At 41.2% G+C, this 22945-nt stretch overlaps 1 pseudogene; it reads left to right on the top strand.

The window, feature by feature from the left end:
* Nucleotides 1–1069: 1069 nt before the first annotated feature.
* Nucleotides 1070–22943, top strand: LOC114316220 (mitogen-activated protein kinase kinase kinase NPK1-like; annotated as a pseudogene).
* Nucleotides 22944–22945: the final 2 nt, after the last annotated feature.

Consider the following 22945-nt stretch of genomic DNA (forward strand, 5'->3'; position numbering starts at 1 on the left):
TTTTATTGGTAGTGTCTACATTTTATCCTATGTCATTTTAGTATTTGTTATTTCAATTAGTTTAATTTTGAGTTTTAATTTTAGATTTTGTATCAATTTAGTATAATTATAACGCCGATTAAGGTTTTTGAAAAAAATAATCACTGAGTTGATTGATATTAACTTACTAAATTACACAAGTTTTTAATTTTATCTATAAAAACATGATCTATGGACTAAATTGAGACAATTACCCTTCTTTCTCTCATTCTGTCTTTCTCCCATGAGATTTCTTGTTTGAAGACGATTAATAGTTTTGAGTGTGTGTTTTTCAATTTGGAGAAGCAAAGATGGCTAATGCAAAAGTATTCCAATCGAAAATCATTGTATATGTGGTTGCTTGTTGAATTGTCGTAGCTTTTGGAGGCCTAATGTTTAGTTATGATATTGGAATTTCAGGTAATGCCCTCAACTATATTGATTTAATTCTTTGATTAGGAAATCATAGAGACATATATTTTTATTTTATTAAATGCTTTAAAATAGTAAGTCTAAAAGTTACGCACTAAATAATTGAAACGATTATTATTAAGTAATGATTCATAATGGTTTATTAATGTTTGTTGCAAAATTATTATTTGTATGTGAGTGTCAATGATCATTTTTCCTTTCTGTGTTTGGTTTCTAATTCATTCCAATAAATAATCGAATCTTATTATTTGGACTTTGACTTTGTAGATGGTATGATTGCGATGGATGATTTTTTTGATAAAATTGTTTCCAAAAGTTCACGAGAGGAAACTTCATGCAAAGGAAGGCAATTACTGCAAATATGATGATCAGTTGCTTCAATTCTTTTGCACAAACATGCAAAGGAAGAATTTATGGTAAGTTGAAATTTATGGTAAGTTGAAATCTCCGGGTGTATTAATAGAACCGTGAGCATGTTTGTGCTTGTGCAGAATCCGAAAAAACAAGCCTTTTCCCTCCGCTATCTCTCTCTCATCACTGTCAGTGTAGCTCACACGGCTGTCAGACACCAAATCTTTCTTCAATCTCTCTCGATCAAACCTATATCACTCGCAATACAATGCAAGATTTCATCGACTCAGTTCGTCGATCTCTGGTTTTCAAGCCCTCCGGCGTCTTCGGAGGCTTCTTTGGGATTTTCTCGAAGCCTCCAGTCCCTGCACTTCCACCGATTGCCAAGTCTGATGCGATCAAAGTCAAGAAAGACGACGCCCCGCCGATCCGGTGGATGAAAGGTGAGTTGCGGTGCATTTGCAAGGGTTTATATGGGACTCAATATCGATTCTGGAGTTCCTCTGGCCATCAAGCAGGTTAATTTTTATTTTTATTTTATTTTTTGTGAAATCTGTTTGGTTTTGATTTTGTTACTTTCTAATTTTTTAATATCTATGCAATGCAGGTTTCAATTGCAGCCAACAGTGCTTCAAAAGAGAAAACGCAGGTTTTGTTACTTTATTTATTGATTCTTAACCCTTGCAATGCATGAAAGAATAGATTATATATATTTTGTATGATAAATAAATCATGTTAATTTTAAATTATGTCTTAATAGCGACAAGTTATGATGTTAAATTATCTGGGTAGATGTTAACAATAATTAACTCATAAAATTTCACAATAAAGTTTGATATGCATAAAAAATTATTAATTATAAAAATTGTTGGAAATAGTAGTATCACAATCACTAAATAACATAAATAACTTGTATTAAACTAAACAAAACGTTAAAAGATAGAAATTCTATAAACTCGGAAAAATTATCATAAATTTACGTGGACTTTTAAATCAGTGGGATCAAATTTATTATTGTGGGATCAAATTATGAATAAATATCAACTTTTAATTATAATTTATAAGTAGTTTAAAAAAAATATAATTTAAGTTTGTTACGTTGCTCACAAAAAAGAACTTCTCAAACAAATCATTAATTGATCATGTTAGCAACTCTCTATCTTTGATCTCCTCTATTAATGACACATGTATATCATGTCAAAGTATAAATCCTACTCCATAGTTTAAATAATACTTGCATAGTTCCTACATCATTTTAAAAAAATTAATCAAGATAAGAATTTCGTAAGATTATAAAAATTATATAAGAAAATAGTTTTAATCCATTTTATTTGTAAAAAAAATGATGAATTTTTTTTTTAATTGTACTTGAAGAAATATAACAAATGATAGCTTTAATCATTATATACCAAAAAATTAAATTATGTTGGTTATTCAACGAAAAAATGGTTGTACTTTGAATTAAGTCATATGGGCTCTAATTGATAGTATAATCTAGCAAATCAACTAATGATAACATAGAGATATTGACAAATATTTAGTACTTCCCTATCATCTTTGTATTATATTCATTAATTTCATATATCATATGAAAGTTTTACTCGTCTCAATCCTTCAATAAAATAAAGACCAAGAAAACAATTTTGATAAGAAATTAGTTCTAAACTTTACTATTGAAAAACAATAATTTCAAAGAGAGAATTTAGAGATGGAAATTGAAGAAATACTATAACGAATGACAGCTTTAAAAAAAAAAAATAATAATAATAATAATAAAACATTACAATGATCTAATGCAAACTATTTTTAATAACTAATAGAAAGAATATCAAATTATTACCTTGGATATATAGTATTGCCTTCTCTCATGCGGCCTTCATTATTTCATTATTAATACTCTTCTCATTCAAAGTCAATAATTTTTTTTTTTTTTATAATCTTTATCACTTGGTAGATAACGAACAATAAAAATCATTAAGAGAAGGTTAAGAATTTAAGAGGAGATAAGAAGTTATAGATAAGGGCATTTCATAAAATAAAAAAGATAATATTTGATAGAAGAAGAAAAAAAATATGAGTAAACCAAAATAAAAATTTAGATATACATGTTTTTGATATATATATAGATTAACAAATCATATCTTTATCTAAATTTTATTATTTTAATTTTTTGTAAATCTATTATTTAATCTTTATCTTTATTTCTAGACCAAGAAATTAATTTTTATAAATTATTTATCAATTATATATGTTTATTTATCTATAAGTCATGAAATTAATTTTTTAAAATAATTTTTTTTAAATTTTTTTTTCTTTATCTATAGGTCATGAAATAATTTGTCATAAATTATTTATGAATTTTTATATGTTTATCTATGATGAAATTAATTAAAGCGCATAATGAAGGGGAAAAAAAAGGAATAATTTTTTTTTAAATCAATTATTTAATCTTTATCTTTATTGGTAGGCCATGAAATTAATTTTCATAAATTATTTATCAGCTTCTATATGTTTATTTATGGGAACAAATTTAAAATTATCTATAAGTTATGAAATTAATTTTTTTAAATTAATTGTTTAATTTTTTTAAATTGATTTTTTTAATTTTTATCCTTATCTGTAGACTATAAAATTAATTTTCAATTTTTATATGTTTATCTATATGGAGAAATTTTGAAATTCAAATATTTATCCATAAGCAATAAAATTAATTTTCATTTTGATTAATCAAACAAATAGAAAATGAAAAAAAATAGAAAACATGGAAGGCAATCAAAGAAAAAGATTATATGTGATAGAAAGAGGAAAAAAAAATGCGTAAATCAAGATAAAGATTTAACAAATCATATATATATATATATATATATATGTATTTGATTAGATATATAGATTAACAAATCATATCATTATCTAAATTTTATTATTTTAATTTTTTATAAATCAATTATTTAATATTTATCTTTATCTGTAGATCACGAAATTAATCTTTATAAATTATTTATCAATTTTTATATGTTTATATATCTATAAGTCATGAAATTAATTTTTTTTAAATATATATATATTTTAATTTTTATTTTTATCTTTATCTATAGGTCATGAAATAAATTTTCATAAATTATTTATGAATTTTTATATGTTTATCTATAATGAAATTAATTAAAGTACAAAATGAAGGGGAAAAAAAAAAGAGTAATTTCATTTTTTTTTAAGGAAAATTTACTCATAAATCCCATATGGGGAAATGTTATTCCATTTATTCCTAAATCTTTTTTTATGAACCATTTAGTCATGTTTATTTTTAGAAATATGAATTTATTTGATTTAGTGCCGTTTGAGTTTACGTGAATACCCTTTTTGTGATTCTTTTGTCAAAATCTTTGATTCTTTTTTGGGTAGGAATGGAAATGTAACGTGTGAAAGATACTTTGTGGGACGATGTTTGTCCTTTTATAATGTTTTGTGTGGCGACGTTTGTCCTTTTATAATGATTTGTCGATGTGTTTATTACGTTTATTGTGATTCGTCACACCAAGTTGGACAAATGTTGCGTTGTTTTTTTTTTTGGTGTGGTCTATTTTTATGTTGTTTTTCTCACGGGAACATTTGGGTCACCAGTGAAATATCACATGATGTTGATACGTCGATCACATACATTTTTTAAACGTATCATACGTGGTGTTGTGGGTTCAGTTTTTGTTATTTTGCCATGATGTTATGAATTGTGATGGCTACAAGTAGTCATAATATCTGAGAGAGAGAATTATGAGCCGGATATGGGCCGGGTTAGAGGCCGAACAAATTGGAGGCCGAATGGTACGTTGGGCCGCAATAACTTTGGATTTTCCCGGAGTTGAGGATGCTCAGAGATGGACCGAGCTACTTGGATCTGTGCATGTGATAACTGTGCAACTTGCGTTGCTCGGTCAAAGGCACGTACCATTAGCCCAGCCGAGAAGCTTGTGCCAGAATCCCGGCTGGAAGGCCTTGGGTTGACCGGTACGACCAATCTCAAGGTCGGCTTCGCCGGAATGCTGCCGAACATGGCTGGAAAGGATCTCAGTTCTTGGAGCAATTGGGCATGAAACGCAGCATGGCCTTTAACAGCCGAGAAGATTCAGCCCGGCTGCCGAGCTCCCAGTAGAGTGGGCTGGCAGTCGGGTTAGGTGATGTTCAGCAAGATCTGTGCTGACAGATGGGATAGCAGAACCACGTGTCGAGAGATCACTGGGAGTAGATTTGGGGCGCAGAAGGTATATAAGCAAGTCTGTGCCCCCCATGCTGGACACACGAACATTTGGTAAAAAAAATACTTACACTCAACTCAGTCCTCTCTCTCTCTCTCTATCCCTGTGTGTGTGTCTGACTTGATCATCGGAGGGGTTTTCCGGCCACACACCGCCGGGTAGCTCACTGCTGTTGTGCACGCAGGTGATCGGACAGAAACGGAGCTTGGAAGAAAGGAGTGCGGGCTTGCCTGAATATTTGCTCCCTGCATAATTGGCGCCGTCTGTGGGAAGCTTACAGACAAAACCTTGTCTTCCGGGCTCGTTTGATCATTGTCCATGGCGAACAACGAAGAGATTTCGCTGTCCGCTGTTGACGGAGTTATCCCGGAGTCGGGTAGACGGAGAGAAGGGCATCCCACCATCGTTCCTCCGATGGCGGACCTGGAGACTTCTCCAGGAGGACATTCAAGAGATGCGCGGGATAAGTGCGGAAGAAGTTATGGTCATTCACGGAGCCCAAACGGTCATCGGCGGCAGAGAGAATCACATGCCAGACGTCTAGAACACAAGTTAAGGGACCAGGACGCCGTTATCTGGTGAATGGCGGCGGAGATAGAGGAGTTGAAGCGTCATGTTAAAGGGAAGGGTGTAGCTGGAGTGGGCGACCACAGTGAGCGCACCCAACCACGTCGTTCAAGCAGTCAGAGCCAGTAGCGTACACCGTTCATCTTAATCACCAGAAGTTACAAGGTTGGAGATTCCGACGCGCACGAAGAGAAATCCAGCGCGCAAGATAGTACCTACTGACCCTCACGTCCGGCAACGACGTCGAGGTATTCTTATTCTGCTCATTTAGAGGATTTGCGGGCAGTTTTGAAGGAACGGGCTCGCCGGCAGGAGGCTCAAAGGGTGCCGGCGTTCTAGCGGCTATCCTATGGGGTTCATACAAGCGAGGAGGTTGGAATGCCTCTACCTCGCCCAGCCGCGCCTCTCCTTGTAGATACAGACTTGGAAAGGCTGAGTGCCACTCCATTCTCCGTGGATATTGAGACCGCACCGCTTCCGGCGGGCTTCCACCAGCCAAAGTTCACGCTCTATGACGGAAAAACTGACCCGTATATGCATGTAAGTCATTTCCGACAGGTCATGGCCGGACATAGGCGGAATGACGCTCTTATGTGCTTGATCTTCCCGTCGAGTTTGGGCGAGCTGGGTTTGAAATGGTTCGAGAGGTTGCCGGAGGGGAGCATTAAAAGGTGGCAGTAGTTGGCCGAAGCCTTTGTGACGCACTTCAAAACCAACACCAAAACACCAAAGGAAGTTGATCACCTCCTGAGTGTCAAGATGGAATCGAGCGGCACATTGAAGGCATACAACTCCAGATATTGGGAGACCTTCAACGAGATTTTGGATTGCCCGACCAACCTTGCAATCACACAATACAAGCGAGGTCTCCCGGTCGGACATAGATTGCGGGACTCGCTTACCATGCACCAGCCGATATCCATGGGCCAGCTAATGCAGCGCATCAATGAGCATATCCGAGTGGAGGATGATGCGTCAGCATCTACCGTAAAGGCAACTCCGGTTGCAACTGACAAGCGGTCAGCTGGCAAAGTGCACGCAGTTGGGCAGGAGTCCGGCCGATCCAGCGACCGCGCTGAGGAATCGGACCGTGGCACTAATCACAAGAACCGCGGTAGGGGACGTCGGAATGACCGGGATGACGTAGCCGATGCTAATAGAAGGTTGAAAGCAAGGACAGGCATCACCACGGTCTTTAAGATTCTAATCTATCGCATACTTAGTGAAATCCGTGACGAGGAGTATGTCCGGTTTCCTGCTAAGTTAGGCGACGGACAGAAGGGCTTCAACCCGCGATACCGTTGCACGTTTCACCAGGAGAGAGGCCATCGGACAGAGGATTGTTTGCCTTTGAGGCAACACTTGGAAGAGCTAGTCGCAGCCGGACACTTGGACCTTTACATTGATGGCAGCGTGAAGGCCAATTAAGCTCCGGTTGATCCGCGGGGACCGGATGACCGAGATGCACCTTCCCAAGGGGTTATTAATGTCATCCACGGCATAGTGGAACCGGCGAGTGTATGCGAGCTCCGAGGAATGATCAAGAAGGCAGAACACATGAGGAAAGTTTTGTCGGTTCAGCCTGCAATCAAAAGGGGGAAGACCGAAGAGAAAGACGTGATCAGTTTCTTCTCAAGAGACCTAGAGCACATTCAGACACCGCACAATGATGCCCTAGTAGTAACACTCTGCGTCAAAGAATTCGATGTCAAACGGATCTTGATCAATCAGGGAAGCTCGGTCGAGATCATGTACCACGACGCTTTCAAACAGCTCAAGCTCCGGGATACAGATTTGGCCTCGGCGACTTCGCCACTGGTTGGTTTCAACTCACAATCGGAGTGGCCTTTGGGAACGATTATCCTGCCGGTCAAAGTGGGATCCATTGTCAAACAAGTGGAGTTCTGGGTGTTGCAAGTGCCATCCATTTATAATTTGTTCCTTGGAAGGGGATGGTTTCACGTTTTGCAAGCTGTAGCGTCGACCTATCATCAGGTGATGAGATTCCCCTCGGATATGGGGCAATCGAGGAGATTTGGGGCGATCAAGTCATGTCAAAGCAATGCTTCATGGCGGTCAACGGGAGCCGAGCTGCCAAAGGCTTCGTTCAAATGATTGAGGGACCGGAAGACCGGGGAGTACTTGACGACGTGGGCACCAAGGCCGAGGACAAAGCTGTCGAGGAGTTAGTGGAAGTGCACATTGATATAGAGCATTCAGACAAGTTCTTCTTGCTCGGCTTAAGCCTTACAGCCTAAGAACGGACCGACATGGTTGAGTTTTTGATGGCCAACATCGAAGTTTTTGCATGGTCACCTTACGACATGCCCGGTCTCGATCCAAGTTTTATATGCCATCATCTCAATGTCTTCCCCGGCGCCAAGCCGGTCATTTAGCGAACAAGGAGATCGGCGCTGCATCATACGGAGGTGGTTACGAAGGAAGTGAAGAACCTGCTTGAGGCGCGAGCAATTCAGGAAGTGCATTACCCTAGGTGGATTTCAAACACGGTTGTGGTGCCCAAGAAGAATGGGAAGTGGCGAGTTTGCGTTGACTACAAGACCGTCAACCGAGCTTGTTCGAAAGACAGCTTCCCTCTGCCTAGAATAGACCAGCTTGTGGACTTAACGGCTGGACATAACAGGCTCAGTTTCTTGGACGCCTACCGCGGCTACCATCAGATTGCCATGCATGGGCCCGACCGAGAGATCACCTCGTTTACTACACCAAGGGGACTATTCTGCTACCGAGTCATGCCTTTTGGTTTGAAGAACACCAGGGTAACTTTTCAAAGGATATTGACTAAGATGTTCGCTCCTCTGCTAGGCCGGACAATGGAGGCCTATATTGACGATATGGTGGTTAAGAGCCAGCATCAAGCAGACCATTTGTCCGATTTGGCCGAAATGTTCACCATTCTCAAAAAGCACAGGCTACGCCTGAATGCGTCTAAGTGTGCCTTCGGCGTGGGATCTGGAAAATTTTTGGGTTTCCTTGTCACGAACCGAGGTATCGAAGCAGACCCTACACAAATCCGAGCTGTGCAAGAGTTAAAACAGCCTAGCTCGGCTAAGGATGTGCAGCATCTGGCCGGAATGGCCGCCGCGCTTAACCGATTTATAAGCCGATTATCAGATCGCTGTTGCCCTTTTTTTCAAGCCTTGAAATCGAAGTTCTCCTGGGATGAAGAGTCTGACCGGGCTTTGGCCGAGCTCAAGGAGTATTTGTCTTCAGCGTCGTTATTGGTTACACCGGAGCCCGGAGAAGAACTTTACCTTTATTGGGCCGTATCGCAGCATGCAGTCAATGTAGTGCTTGTTCGGTCAGAAGGAATCAAACATCTACCTATCTTCTACGTCAGCAAAACCTTGCTAGCGGCAGAGTCGAGATACTTGCCGCTGGAAAAACTTGCGTTAGCTTTGATGATGGCTTCAAGGAAGTTGGCATACTATTTCCGTGCCCATACCATCATCGTCTTGACCGAGTTCCTTCTCAAAGCTTTGTTCGAACGAGCAGACTTCTCCGGTCGGATTCTTAAGTGGGCGGTCGAATTGGGACAGTTTGATATGAAGTTCCAGTCGCGCACAGCCATAAAAGCCCAGACTCTGGCTGACTTCGTTGCTGAATTCTCACCTGGAACTCATCCGGTGTGCCCGGTCGATATTGCCGTGGAAGATGAAGAGGTGAATGCAAGCTCGACCGAAATACCACAGCTTGGCGGCATTGGCGACGCGGAACTTGCGCGCCCTGCCGAAGCCCCTTCAGTTAATACGGTATTACAACCTGGTGATGCGATGGTGGAGTTGGCTGTCACTGACCAACCCGCTTTGTCCGACACCATATCATCGAGGAGGGAAGAAATGGAACCGCTCAGCCCAGAGCCTGCGGCTGGCATAATACCGCAACCTGGCGATTCGCCTACGGACTTAAGCATTGTGGATCAACTTGCTGAGTTCGGCACCGAATTACCAAGGGGGGCTAAAGTGGAACCGCTTAGCCCGGGACCGGAAGCCGAACAGTCGAGCAACCGTGATCCCATCAACCTTCAAGCTTCTCAGGACCCCTCAGAGTGTTGGAAGCTCTTTGTCGGCAAAATGTGGAAACTTTTTGTTGATGGAGCCTTAAACCGTCACGGTGCCGGGCTGGGTACAGTCCTAATTTCGCCAGACGGACTGACTATTGAACATTCTATCACCCTTGGCTTCCCAGCATCCAACAATGAGGCCGAGTACGAGGCGCTATTGGCCGGTCTATCACGACCCCAAACCGCCCCTAGTAGTTTGGTGCCGTGATGGCCAGTAATCCGAGATTACCGAAGGCCAGCTTTTAAAAAAAATTTAACACAAACGGAGTATCGTATAGGGGGCTCACAGATGCGGAAGCGATAAATCAAAAATACAAGTGGTCCCTAAGAGGAGTGCATAGATCAAATGGAACGGCATACATCTTTACAAACTCGAATACAACAAAGTAAAATACGTATTACATCTTGATCAAAAGGCTTCTCAAGCCGACGTATACAAAATACAGTGAATACAAGCCAAGAAGCATAATTTTCAAGAATTGCCGACATAAAAATGACATCGCCGACGTGAATACAAAACAAAGCCGACAAAATCATGGATCCAAAACAAGCTTTCAAAAACACATCCAGGCGTTGCCGACGTCCTGCTCATCACCTACATATATATAGAGAGGGTGAGCTTGGATACTCAGTGAATGGTACTAGTAATAAAGGTTTTGCATGAATATAGCCGAAGTCTTTTCCAAACAAAACATGCCAAGACCATACGAATATTAGCCGAAATCCTTCCAGAGCAAAACACATCAAAACTTTATCAAAACAAGAGATGAACCGTATTCATATATCAAGTCTTACAAGTCTCAAAGGATGCTCACTGGCATCGGCAAAACACAAATCAAGCTTTCCGAACAAACAAGTCCACGCGGTAAACCGTCAGTGGCAAAACAAGGACTGCACGATCCGTAATCGATTAGCCAAAGGTACTGCGAAAGTTTATAGTCCTCCAGCACAAGGGACTTGTGTTACTTAAGCCCGTAGCTCTTTTTAACATGATGGTCTTGTGTTACTTAGGCCTGTAGCCCGCTTTAACATGATAGTCTTTCCAAGAAAGGACCGTATCCTTTTATACTTAGTGCTGCGAAAGTTTAGAGTCCTCCAGCACAAGTGACTTTTATACTTGGTACTGCGAAAGTTTAGAGTCCTCCAGTACAAGGGACTTCAAGAATGACATCAAAACAAAGCTTATACTTGATACATCAAAACAGAGCTATTCATTCATGCTTAACAAATACTTTCGTCAAAACAAAGCAAAGCAAGATTTATCAAAACAGTATAACATAGCTTTATTAAAAATACCACTCACATAGATCTCCTCGAGTGTAGGCTCAAAGCAAAGATCAAGGACCTACAATCACATGGCAATCACATTCTCAAACACAAGCTTTATATGCATACAAATGATCCCGGCATTCTCACCAGATCCAAGTCAATGACAAAGCAAAACATTCTGGGAGTTTAAACACTGCTACCGTCTCATGAAAACACACTGGGTACCAACCAGGTCTTTGCCGAGGTCCCACACCTCCTTGCCGAGGTGTGGTCCCGATGGCCTCATTCAAAAGCAAAGTCGGGAAAACCTGGGCTTCCCTTTGAAGAACATGAAGAACATGATGAACATGATCATGAGGAAGATGAATGGAAGATCATAACTTGTTACAAAAATCTGAGATTTCATGCCATGAGTTCAAAACATGGACCTGGGTACCCATACAAGAAGGTCATGCAAGAACAAACACAAAAACATGGTTTTTGCTCCAAACTTTCAGATCAAAACGAGACTTTCTTCAAGAACATGTGAATACTATCTTTCTCTTTCAAAACCAACTTCAGATCGATGCATGACATGCAAAACAGATTCGATCATGCAATGCAGCTAGGTGATCAATAAGAACAATAAGAGTAGGTTAAGATTCTAACCTCAAAACTCGAATCCAACGGTTCAAACCTCAAAGATCAAGCTTGGAAGATCTATTCTCACTCAAGAACCTCTCCTCCTTTCTCTAGAGCTTCTCTCTCTAAAGGCAAAGATTTGAGACAAAATGATTTGTCTCTAGGTCTGCCGGCTGTCTTAACAATCAGCTCGGACACGTGGCGCTACTGGGTTGATTCAACTCAAAAGGTGATTGATTGATAAGACAAGTCTATGACAAAGCGTATGCAGCAAGCTAAGGCAAGACACATCGGTAAGTAATGACATCGGCTAAAGTTAAAGCTTCGACAACAGAGTAACAAAGACATCGGCTAGGGAGGACGACACTTGACTAAGCTGTGCCACACCTTGGCCGGGGTGTGCCACACCTCGGTCTAGGCCATACCTGCCCAAGGACAAGGATCACTAAGTGCAAAACATCTCGGCAAACATGCCCGGGTGAAGATGGGGGTCGACCAAGTGGTTCCAAAACGGTTCTAAATACAAAGGTTCAGAGGTGAACTAAGCTCAAGATGACCTCGGCTACACACCAAGCAAGGAACAAAATCATGCAAGCAACACTTAAACAAAACAAGGCAAGGCAAAACTTGTAAAACAATATAACAAGGCAAGGCAAAACTTGCAAAACAACATAACAAGACAAGATCATGCATGAATGTATGCAAGTATGACAAGGGTAAGGTGAGGGTTGCTACACGGTCTCAAGAGCGCGCTTCAGATGCAAGCATCCGAACTAATGGTTTATAGTGATTCCCAGCTTGTGGTTAACCAAGTTTCTGGGGTTTACGAGGCAAAAGATGACAGAATGATGAAGTACCAAGCTCTGGTTAGAGACCACATCAAACGATTTCAAGCGATCAGGGTCCAACAGATTGGCCGAGAAGAAAACGGCCGAGCAGATGAGTTGGCCAGCCGTGCTTCTATGGTCGACAGCACATCTCCCAACCCTCTTTTGATTGAATTCCTTCCGAGGCCCAGCATTGAGGAAGCCGGGCAGACAGAAGTACTCTGCGCCGAGCTAGGTCCTTCCTGGATGGACCCCATAATCCTCTTTCTCAGAGAACGGACCCTTCCAGTCGACAAGAAGGACGCGCATAAAGTGCGGGTGAAGTCTGAGCGGTTTTGGCTCTCTCCATCAGGCGCTTTATACAAGAAGTCTTTCACCGGTCCCTACCTGAAGTGTGTGCACCCGAGCAGAGTGGAAGCCTTCCTTTACGAAATTCACGAAGGCATCTGTGGCAGTCATATAGGGGGCAGGTCCTTGGCCTACCGAGCTATTTCGCAAGGCTATTGGTGGCCATGCATGCAAAGCGTCGCCCAGAAATATGTTTGCAAGTGTGAGAAATGTCAGAAGTTTGCCTACCAGATCCACCAGCCGGCCAAGGAACTTCTTCCCCTCACCAGCCGTTGGCCCTTCGCGATGTGGGGGCTAGATATAGTGGGGCTGCTACCAACCGCACCAGGCAATCGGAAGTTCTTCATCGCGGCCACAGACTACTTCACCAAATGGGTTGAAGCGGAGCCTTTGGCATCAATCAAGGAGAAAGACGTGAAGCAGTTTGTCTGGTAGAATGTGGTCACGTGGTTTGGCGTCCCCAAAATTCTGATCTCTAATAACGGCCCCCAATTTGACAGCCGCCTGTTTAGGGGGTTCTGTGAAGATTTGAAGATCGAATTCTACAACTCTACTTCGGCTTACCCGCAGTCTAACAGTTAAGCCGAGGCTTCAAACAAGACCATTCTTGATGGACTGAAGAAGAGGCTTGAGAAAGCCAAAGAAAAGTGGGCTGAGGAACTCCCCAGTGTCCTTTGGGCATACCGAACAACCCCGTGGCGATCTACAGGGGAAACTTCTTTTGCTTTGGCATATGGCATGGAGGCAGTCATCCCTTTGGAAGTTGGTATGCCCACCCTCAGAAGTGAAAGTTTTGAGCCCAAGCTGAACGCTGAAGCCATGGCCTTGGAATTGGACCTAGTGGAAGAACGCCGGGAAAAGGCTCTTATCCATGTGGCCGCCTACCAACAAGAGCTTTCAAGGAAATACAACAAATCCATGCACCCCAGACCGTTCAAAGTGGGTGATTGGGTCTTGCGGAAGGTCATGGGTAATACCCTAGTGCCAGGCGAAGGCAAACTAGGGGCAAATTGGGAAGGACCCTACAAGATAATCGATCTAGCAGGCAAGGGGGCATATCACTTGGAAGACTTGGATGGTAGAGGAATACCCTGGCTATGGAATACAGCCAACCTCAAGTTGTATTTTTCTAGCTTTTGCCCTCTTTTTTGTGCAAAGAAATTTTTTGCCTTACACTTCATGTAATATTCATTTTTGTCAATATATAGAAGTGACTCATCTTTGCCTTGGCATTTTTTGTTGCTTTGAGTTTTGCGTATTCTCAACCGAGATGTTCACTCCGGTTGAAAGAGTTGATGTTTTGTTCAACTTAGGTACTCTTAACCGAGATGATTAGTCCAGTTGAAAAGTTGATGTTTTGTTCAACGCAGGTGTTCTCAACCGAGATGTTCACTCCGGTTGAAAAAGTTGATGTTTTGTTCAACTTAGGTACTCTCAACCGAATTGATTAGTCCGGTTGAAAAGTTGATGTTTTGTTCAACTTAGGTATTCCCAACCAAGATGTTCACTCCGGTTGAAAGAGTTGATGTTTTGTTCAACTTAGGTACTCTCAACCGAGATGATTAGTCCAGTTGAAAAGTTGATATTTTGTTCAACTTAGGTATTCTCAACCGAGATGTTCATCCGGTTGAAAGACTTGAAGTTTTGCTCGACTCTGGGTGTACTACCGAGATGATTTATTCTGGTTATATGAGTTAATTAATGAAATTTGTCTTACCAACATATTTTGTCCAGTTGAAGTTACTCAGCTCTAGGACCGTGCAAACACTTGGTAAAACTAGATCTTTTTCATTAATTAAAAAGAAAAGTACAAAAGGAGGGGCAGAGAGCCCGGTTACATGTGCAAAACAAAAAACAAAGAAAAAAAAAAAGAAGAGAAAACTACACAAGGGGGGAAAGATTAGTGAACTCGTCATCAGCTGCCTTCAGGTTGACCGTTGTTTGCTCTTGGACACCGGTCTCAGTTTCTCCAGGCTGCTCTTGGCTGCTTCCTTCCTCGGTATTGGCCTCGATTTCTTTGGCAAGCTCTTCCTCGGCCTTAGCTTGCAACGCGCTGAAGACGTCGTTGGCATAAGTCACGAGGTATACCGGCAGGAAGGCAGCCGGCGGAGAGGTAAATACGTCGGTCTCGGGACCTTGACTGAGCTGAGCACAGGCAGACTTCCAGCCCGCTTTGAAATAAATGTCTTAAGTTACGAAGACCTGCTTCTTGTAGCTGTCCTCGGCTTCCTTGAAGCCGGCGTTGTTGGCATCTTCGCACTCCTTCTCCCTTGACTTCTTAAGTGCGTCCAGCTCGGCCTGGAGCTCATCCCTCTTCTTCTCGGCTTCGTCAAGCTGGCCGAGCAACCTGTTGTTGTCAGCATTGGCGATTTGAAGTGAGGACTTTGCTCGACTGAGCTCGGTTTGAAGACTCTAGACTTGGTCGGCGGTGTCATTCGCCTTCTGCCGTAGTCGATGGATTCGCTCCATGACCAAGTGTTGCTTCTGGATGGCCTGCAAGTAGAAAGTCTGATCAGAAGAAGAAACCGTGCAAACACTTCGTAAAAATTTCAGTAAAAGATTGAGACTTACCCTGGCCATGGACTTAATAGACGATTTCACCAACCGGGTGTCAGGAACGTGGTCGCTGCCGACCACATCACTCGGTAGGAGAAGTGCTTTGGAAAGGTCAAAGGCGAGCAGGTGCTCTTTGTCGCCCTTGATGGAAGTGGTAGCCGGTATGTCCTTTCCCCGGTGCTTTAGCTGCGGTCGCCATGGTGGAGTTGGGTCGACAGTGACGGTGGGTTGCTCGGTGGTTAGCTCGGTAACCAGCTCGGCGGATGGGTCTGTGCGGGGCCTTTTGCCAGCCCGGCGAGCTTCTTGTCTGGGTTGCCCGGCACCTGGAGATGCCAAGGCGACCACGGGGCCGCTGGATTGTCCGGCAGCTTGAGAGTGGGTGGTGATGCTCGGCATCTCGGTTGAGGTTACTGTGAGGAGGTTCTTGATGCGGTTTTGTTTTGCCACCTCTTGTTCTTCGGTCAGCCGAATTATCAGCACGTCCGGTAAAGTTAGATTCGGAGGAGGTGTTGGAGCACGGAGAAAGTCTGTAACTTTGCTCCGGCGTGGAGTTGAGTATCTATAGGTTGGAGTGTAGCCGAGCAACTGGTTACAATCCCAGTGGCTGTAACGGAGCACGGTCCGGATGGCTTCTACGTTGGGATATTGGTAGTTGGATTGCAAGGCTTGAATTGCTACAAAAGAAACAAGAAAAATGGTTAAGTACAGAATGTTGAAGGCAGGAATTTAACCGAGCAAATTAGCGCGGTTTACATGTGGAACCGAAGTTCTTGCTGATGAACCAGAGTGGTACGTCGGCTGTTTCATAATTGCCGGACACCTAGAAGAAGTCGTTATCATGTAAGTCCTTATCCGGGGTGCCGGTAACTATTTTCTCTTTGCCCGGTCTTATTTTTAAATAATAGGCCAGGCCGTCGCCGGTATGCCCAAGGGTGTATTGTCGTAGTATCTCGGTTAAACCTAAGTTTGTTCCTAGCCGGTTGTTTAGCTCGTGCATGCCATTGATTATCCGGTAAGTATTGGTCGAAACTTGGGTGGGTGCTAGCCCGGTGCGGTGCAGAAATTTGGTCATCAAAGGGATGACCGGGAAGCGGGGGCCTCCTTCAATTACTAACAGCATAGTGAAGGGGCATTGGTCAAGCATGCCTCAAAGGGTTGTTTCCATCTCGGTGAGTTCCAAATGGACATCTGCAGGGATACCGTATTCTTCCCTGAAGGTGGCCAATGCAGCAGGTGTGTCCACAAGGAAGCAGAATTTCCCCATGTGTGGCCGACTAATTTAGCTCGACTGAGGAGGTTTGGCACAGGCTGGGAATTAATGGTTGCTCGGTCCTTGAGAGCCTCAGAATTGGTCTTTGGTTCCCTTGGACTTTGCAGGAAAACAGAGGGTAATTGTAAGTGGGAGTGCGGTCGCGCAAAACGAGCTAGACTTGAGCTCGCTCATAAATTGTGCCAAACCACCTCGGTCGTAAAGGCTAGCCAAGGAGCTCGATCGCTCGAGCGAACCAGAGATTAGTCCGGTCGAGCGGCCAAGTCCTTTTTGCTAGCTCGGTTTCTACTAAGGTTGGGACAAACAAAAGATTTGCTCAGTCTGAATGGTTTTGGGGATCGGATGAAGATCTGGAGCCCGATCCGCCCCAGATTTTCATTGTTCATCAGGGAAATTGAAGAACAACGAAGAAACTAAGGGGCATTGAAGGTTTTGGGTGGGGGAGGCCCTAAAACCTATGGATTTAGTGCCCTGATATGTGAAAATACCTACTGAAATAACAAAAACGAGGCTCGAAGAACTTACCAGGAGAGGGCAAAGTCTTTTTCTTTGAAGATGGACTCAGCAATGGCAAGCAAGCGAAGGCAGAAGCTCTGGATCGACAAGGAGGAGAGAGAGTCAGTAAGGTTGGAATAAAAGAAGGTTCAACATGTTTATAGAGATGAAGAAGACCGTCAAAAATTTGAATCTGAATGGACGTGATGTTTGGCTACTCGAGGCCAATCAACCCACGACACGCGTCCCTATTGACGGCGGCGTCAGTACTGAAAAGACAGGATGGTGAATCGAGGCATCGACTGGGCAAGTTTTGAAGACCGGTATGTCAAGTAGCCTGGTCACTGTATTGCAAACCGAGGAAGTGTTACCCCGGTCAGAATTGGTAATCCCAGTTACGCTTGCGCGGACGGAATTAAGGGGCAATTGAGAGGGAGAATTATGAGGCGGATATGGGCCCGGTTAGAGGCCGAGCAAATTGGAGGCCCAATGGTACGTTGGGCCGCGATAACTTTGAATTTGCCCGAAGTTGGGGCTGCTCAGAGATGGACCGAGGTACTTGGATCTGCGCAGGTGACAACCGTGCAACTTACGTTGCTCGGTCAAAGGCACGCACCGTTAGCCCGGCCGAGAAGCTTGCGCCAGAATCCCGGCTGGAAGGCCTTGGGTTGACCGGTACGACCAATCTCAAGGTCGGCTTCGCCGGAATGCTGCCGAGAATGGCTGGAAAGGATCTTAGTTCTTGGAGCAATTGGGCATGAAACGCAACATGGCCTTTAACAGCCGAGAAGATTCAGCCCGACTGCCGAGCTCCTAGTAGAGTGGGTTGGCAGTCGGGTTAGGTGATGTTCAGCAAGATCTGTGCTGACAGATGGGATAGCAGAACCACTTGTCGAGAGATCACTGGGAGTAGATTTGGGGCGCAGAAGGTATATAAACAAGTCTGCGCCCCCCATGCTGGACACACGAACATTTGGTAAGAAAAATACTTACACTCAACTCAGTCCTCTCTCTCTCTTTCTATCCCTGTGTGTGTGTCTAACTTGATCGTCGGAGGGGTTTTCCGGCCACACACCGCCGGGTAGCTTACTGCTGTTGTGCACGCAGGTGATCGGACAGAAACGGAGCTTGGAAGAAAGGAGTGCGGGCTTGCCTGAATATTTGCTCCCCGCACAATTGGCGCCGTCTGTGGGAATGTTAGGTTTGATGTTACGTTACATATGGAAAAAATTTTAGGATGCTTAGTCGTAATGCTTTGATGTTAAACAAATGCACATCAATCAATATAGGTTATTACATTTACTAAGTACACAATGGTGAATCTCATAACTGCCGTCAACAACAAATAACATCATGTACACATTGTATCAATGTCAACGTAACACGAATAACTATGTGCATCATTAAGCACATAAACACAATAAAAATACGATGTCACCATACCTTCATCATAAACCAATGAGAAGCTCACAATTAAATTAAATTAAAATCCAACAAACTAAACTTCCAATCAACATCATCACAACACCTACATTTCAAGAAAACCAACATCATACACAATGAATAGGATCCGAATAAACATTGTGCCATATACCACACCCAATTACAATGTTTCCTAAATGCACGGCGATTCATTTGTTCAAAATATGCAGTAAATTCCAGTAAAACCACATTTTTTTAAGCGACATCCCACCTCCCCTAATAACCAACTCATGATTATAAATTCCATGTTAACAAACCAACTCATGACTTGACAAATCCAAGCCAAAACTGGGTAATGTAATACCACGGTTGCGTTGTCAACAATGGAATAATTGAAACCCTATGATGTTAGTCGTCACATTAACACTAACATGATGACAATCATGCATGCCCCAAATCCGGCATAACATTCAAACATGGGGCACTACCAACGTACGTCAAACCCCTCAACATCGACCACGTGGACGACAACTATGTACATATACGAACAATTAAACCGTTACAACAAACATTAAACACTAGCAAACAGCGTTACAATAACATTTTCATTACCCGTATGCGAATCCTAAAGATAAATTCCATATTAAGCATCAAAACTCACACACTACGTATCTTCACGTTTCTTTGTCATGAATCTTTTACAAAAAAACCCGATGGGCACTGCTATCTAATGTAGGGTTCGGACCCCCAATTTCGTTTTTGAAATCGTCGGCACGATCAACAATCTCACGTTTGCACAGATGTTCGAAGACTGTTCAAATCACAGTCTCAGTTGATTTGAGAAGGTAGGGTTTCGACGAGGTACTGTTTTTGACCCGAATTTTGGATGCGAAATCGGCAATTTGGTGAGGTAAACACTCATTACCATTTGCAATGTTCCTGAATCCATGAAGGAAAATCAATGTTACAGAAGGGTTTCGAATCTTTTCATGTTTGTAATGTTGGATTGGTTCGTGAGGGAAGGAAAAACACAAAAAAAAAAAAAAAAAAAAAAACACTATAGTATGGATTGTCCATATGAGTAATTTCACCAAAAGGGAAAATCTATTTTTCTCCCTCACCAAAAACACACACCTATGACACTGACTGTCCTTTTAGGTAATTCTCACTTGAATAGGACCTTTTGGTTCATAAGAAAAAAGATAGGACTAAACAATTCATTAAACTACGATTTAGGATTTATTGGTGCTTCTCCCTTTTTTTAAATCAATTATTTAATATTTATCTTTATTTGTAGGCCATGAAATTAATTTTTGTAAGTTATTTATCAACTTTTATATGTTTATTTAAGGGAAGAAATTTAAAATTATCTATAAGTTATGAAATTAATTGTTTAATTTTTATCTTTATTTGTAGACTATAAAATTAATTTTCATAAATTAATTTTCAATATTTATATGTTTATCTATATGGAGGAATTTTGAGATTTAAATCTTTATCTATAAGCAATGAAATTAATTTTCAGTTTAATTAATCAAACAAATAGAAAATAAAGAAAAATAGAAAACATGAAAGGCAATCAAAGAAGGTTGCCATGTAGAAAAGAGAGAGTTTTAAAATTATGAGAATTTAGGAATAAATATTTGAAAGCTTTTGACAACACAACTACATTTGGTTATATATATAGTATAGATAGATAGATAGATTGCGTTTGTGGTACTAAATTGGTAGTTTTCTATTTTAAAGTTTAAAATTTTTTGCTTTAATTGATTGGCAAGAGTATGGTATCTGAATTTGACCTTTTTTAAATTTTTGTTAGGCCCACATTAGAGAGCTTGAAGAAGTGAACCTTCTTAAGAATCTTTTACATCCAAACATTATTGTATGTATTTGATTTGCATTCTTACTGAAGCAATGGTTGTTCATTTTAATTGTCTTGTCTGTCTATCTTTATTTTTTTGGTTGGTTTTCTGACTGTACCCATCTCTTCTTTTTCTTGAAGAGATACTTGGAAACAACTAGAGAGGAGGAATCTTTTAATATTTTGCTAGAATTTGTTCCTGGTGGATCTATCTCTTCTCTCCTAGGAAAATTTAGTTCGTTCCCCGAGTCTGTAAGTTGATTACCACTTATTCAAATTATCAATTTTTTGTTTTTGAGTATTGAAGTTTATATCAAAATGCATTGCAAGGCCTACTTATTAACACTCTGTATGCCGAGCAGGTTATAAGAATGTACACAAAACAGTTGTTGTTGGGATTGGAATACCTTTACCGGAATGGAATAATGCACAGGGACATCAAGGTATCTTCATAAAACTTCTCTCTCTCTCTCTCTCTCTATATATATATATATATGTTTGTTAAAGGTCATGCTTTTGTCAGGGAGCGAATATCCTTGTTGATAATGAGGGGTGCATAAAACTTGTAGACTTTGGTGCATCAAAGAAAGTTGTTGAGTTGGTATGAACAATGTTTCCTCTATTTCATTTTTTATTTAATTTTTCTAGTTATTTATTTTGTTTTCTTTCCAAGGTAATATTATGTCAAATTATTGTATACCCAAGTTATGTATGTTGCTAGTACAGGCTACAATGACTGGTGCAAAGTCAATGAAAGGTACTCCATATTGGATGGCTCCTGAAGTTATCCTTCAAACCGGGCATAGCTTGTGAGTACAATCACACATTTCCATGCTTATAGCTGATCTATGATATGGATAAGACAAATGCGACCATGTGTTTTCTTGCTAGCTCAACCCATGTCACCTTAGTTACATCTTCAATGTGGACAAAGTTACTCTTACTCATTGGTGTAGTAAATGCTTGCAATATTTTCATTTAAACACGTGCATATACACCATGCTTGTTGCACTCCTCATTTTGTGTTTGTTTTAGCTCATTAGTTCAATATTAAACATTCCAGCTCTGCTGATATATGGAGTGTTGGATGTACTGTTATTGAGATGGCTACAGGAAAGCCTCCTTGGAGCCAGCAGTATGAGGAGGTATTTTGAAACCATCATCTTCTATTGCTTTCCTACTGAAGTATTTATTTGTTCTATTGACTACAACTTTGGGACTCAGTAAGATGTTAGTTCATTGTTTGTGAACTAACTAATTGGTGTTTCTTTCAGGTTGCTGCTATCTTCCATATTGGGACAATTAAATCTAATCCACCCATCCCTGAGCATCTCTCTATTGAAGCAATAGATTTTTTGTTAAAATGTTTGCAGAAGTATGTTCCTCATGCCTATTATTTTTGTTTCTTGCTTCTGCTGCCCTTTGTATCCATTGCCAATTATTTTTTTTTAGGCTGATATACAAATTTACAAGAAGATAATTTATGCTTCTATTTTTAAGTTTGTTTCATTCTCTTATCCTTCTATGGCAAGGAACCAAACTTAAGGCCTGCTGCATTAGATCTGCTGCAGGTACTATTACACTGCAAGCTAATTTAACTTATCGATTCCTAATAAATTAAGCTCTAACTCATATATATATATATATATATATCTAAATCCTGGTTATCTTGTAGCAGAACATTCCTTGGTTCTGATGGAAAACACAATGTTAGATAATAAAAGTTGTCACTTTTTTTAATAATTGTTATAAAAAATGTTTTTGGCTCATCATATGCAGCATCCATTTGTTACTAAGGAGTATCAGGAATCCTATCCTGTGTTATATGATTCAGTTATGGTCAGTATAACTGCATGAAGCCTTCTTTGTTTGCATTATGCAGCTTTTCTTTTTCCATTCTTATTTATTTTACAATCATTAGGAAAATTCTGGAAAAAAGATGGCAACACCTGAGATGGAGCTTGAGAACTCGTAAGGATTTTTGTTAAATAACTTTGGGTGCTTTCAAGATATAATATTGTCTGTTATTTGTAATTATGACTCTTTGAGGTTGCATTCCTGCTTTAGCATGGACCCCACGCGATTGAAGGATGTTCATAATCGTGTGAGGTACTCAACTATATATGCCGAGAAGTTCCCAGGAAGTGTCCCATATTGGGGATCAGGCAATTGTGATGATGACATTTGTTAGCTAGATGATGAAGATGATCTTGTGATTGGAGCATCGACAAAGTTTTATTCTGCTTTACTTTCTGACGATTTTAATAAGGTAACATATTGCTTTTACATCCTCCAACAGATATAATATTTGCCAGCATAGTAACCCCTAACAACCAATGGTTTGTTGTTTTTGTTAATCTAGAGTTTTAATCCTATGTCCGAGCCCAACGATAATTGGCCATGGAAGTCTGATGACACTCCAGAGTTGGATAGTAGAGCGAACTTATTTTCTGGTCAAACAGTTAACGAGGCTGCTGACATCCCTCGAGCATTTGGTAAGGGGAAACAAAGGGCAAACAGACGCAAGGGAATTTCATGCAAATGCCTCTTTATGAGGAATCATCTCAATTCATAATA

The sequence above is a fragment of the Camellia sinensis genome, chromosome 6, assembly GCF_055761805.1.
Source record: "Camellia sinensis isolate YWXY chromosome 6, ASM5576180v1, whole genome shotgun sequence".
In the NCBI taxonomy this organism is placed as follows: Eukaryota; Viridiplantae; Streptophyta; class Magnoliopsida; order Ericales; family Theaceae; genus Camellia; species Camellia sinensis.